The following is a 2,738-nucleotide window of genomic DNA, read 5'->3' on the forward strand; positions in this document are numbered from 1 at the left end:
AAATCACATGATCATATTAATAGATCAGAAAAAGCATTTGATAAAATCCAGTGCTCAATTATGATAAAAACTCAGCAAAGTGGGAATAAAAGGAATATACTTCAACATAATAAAGACCATGTACGAAAAACCAACATCATTCTCAATGGGCAAAAACTAAAAACTCCCCTTAAGATCAGGAAAAAGACAAGAGTGACCCCTTTCACCACTCTTATTCAACATAGTACTGGAAGTCCTAGTCACATCAATGAGACAGGGAGAACAAATAAAAGTCATCCAAATTACAAAGGAAGAAGTAAAACTGTCATTATTTGCTGATGACATGATATTGTACATAGAAAAGCCTAAAATGTCAGCCAAACATCTACTAGACCTGATAAATGAATTTGGCAAAATGGCAAGATATAAAATTAATATTCAGAAATCAGTTGCTTTTTTATACACCAATAATGAACTGTCAGAAAAAGAAATTAAGAAAACCAATTCCACTCACTATTGCAACAACAAAAAAATAAAGTACTTAGAAATAAATTTAACCAAGGAGGTAAAAGACTTGTACTCACAAAATTTTAAGACATTGATAAAAAAATCAAGGAAGACACAAATAAGCGGAAGCATATACTGTGTTTGTGGACAGGAAGAAATGACATTATTAAAATGTCCATACTACTCAAAGCAATCTATAGATTCAATGCAATTTCTACTGAAATACTAATGGCATACTTCACAGATATAGAACAAATATTCCAAAAATTTATATGGAACCAAAAAGGAACCCAAATAGTCTCAGCAGTATTGAAAATGAAGAACAAAGTGAGAGATATCACAGTACCTTATATCAAGCTATACTACAAGGCTGTTGTAATCAATACAGCCTAGTTCTGGCATAAGAACAGGTATACAGATCAATAATCCAAAACTGAGAACCCAGAAATAAACCCACACCTTTATGGTCAACTAATATTTGACGAAGGAGGCAAGAGTATACAATGGAGTAAGGACAATCTCTTCAATAAATGGTGTTGGGAAAATTAGACAGATACATGCAAAAAAAAATGAAACTAGACTACCAACTTACACTATTCACAAAAATAAACTCAAAATGGATAAAAGTACCATATTTTTTGCTCCATAAGACACACTTTTCCCCCCCAAAAGCGGAGGGGAAAATGCCCATACATCTTATGGAATGAATGTTCATTTTTTTTTAGCTGCTGCAGGGTGCTGCACCGGTAAGCACATGTAGAATGAGCGCCAGCTCATTAGCAATGCCTTAGATGGCACTAAAGATGGTATCATATATGAAAATAGCGAAGAAAGTTATACCAGTGATTGTAAGTAACTGAGCTTCTTAAATTCTGACACTAGCGTTGATGAATTCCTGAGGTTTCTGGACAACTAGAAGAGTATTTGAACATTCAAGTCTCTTCTCATTCGTTAATAACAGTGCTAATGGTTGTTAATACTGCTGTTGAGTTTACATTGTTGAAATATTATTGTGGTATATTTTATTAAAATTTTAACGCACTATTTGGTTCAGAATATTTTTTTTCTTATTTTTCTCCTTAAAACCCTAGGTGTGTCTTATGGTCAAGTACATCTTATGGAGCGAAAAATATGGTCAGTTACAAAACCACAAAGACCCTAGAGAAAACATAGGCAGCAGACTCTGAGACATCTCTTGAAGCAGTGTTTCGCCAATATATCTCCTTGAGCAAGTGAAATAAAGGACAAAATAAACAAATGGAACTATATTAAACTAAAAAGCTTCTGCACAGCAAAAGACACCATTAACAAAATAAAAAGATCACCCACTCAATGGGAGAACATATTTGCCAATATGTCTGATAAGGGGTTAATATGCAAAGTTTATAAGAAACTTATAAAACTCAACATCAGGAAGCTAAAAAACCCAATTTTAAAAAAGGGCAAAAAACCTGAATAAACACTTCTCCAAAGAAAACATACAGATGGCCAATAGACATATGAAAAAATGTTCAACGTCACTAATCATCAGAGAAATGTAAATAAAAACCACAATGAGATATCACCTCATTCCTGTCAGAATGGCGCTCATTAACAAATCAACAAGCAACAAGTGTTGGCAAGGGAATGGAGAAAGGGGAACCCTCCTGCACTGCTGGGAAGGCAGATTTGTGCAGCCACTGTGGAAAATAGCAGGGCATTTCCTCAAGAAATTAAAAATAAAACTGCCTTATGATCCAGCTACCCTACTGCTAGGAATAGATTTGGGATGCCTAAGAATCCCAAAACATTAATTCAAAAGAAGATACCTACCCCCATGTTCAATGCAGCATTTTTATAATAGCCAAGGTCTGGAAACAGCCCAAGAGTCCATCAATGGTCACTCTAGTGGATAAAAAAGCTGTGGCAGATTTACATGGAATACTATGTGGCCAAGAAAAAGAAGGGAATCTTACCTTTTGCGACAGCATGGATGGGCCTGGGGATTATTGTGCTAAGTAAAATCAGCAGGCAGAAAAAGAAAACTATCATATGATCTCACTTATAGGTGGAATCTAATGAACAAAGTAAACTGAGGACCAAAACAGAAACAGAGGCAGGGTCACAGGGAGCAAGCAGATGAACAGTTGTCAGATGGAAGAGGGAAGAGGACATGAAATCAAAGAAGGTGAAGGAATTAGCCAAATTATATATATATATATAACACATAGATACAGACAACAGGGTAGCAATTCCCAGAGAGAAAGGGAGGA

This window comes from Saccopteryx leptura, chromosome 2, assembly GCF_036850995.1.
Source record: "Saccopteryx leptura isolate mSacLep1 chromosome 2, mSacLep1_pri_phased_curated, whole genome shotgun sequence".
Taxonomy (NCBI): Eukaryota; Metazoa; Chordata; class Mammalia; order Chiroptera; family Emballonuridae; genus Saccopteryx; species Saccopteryx leptura.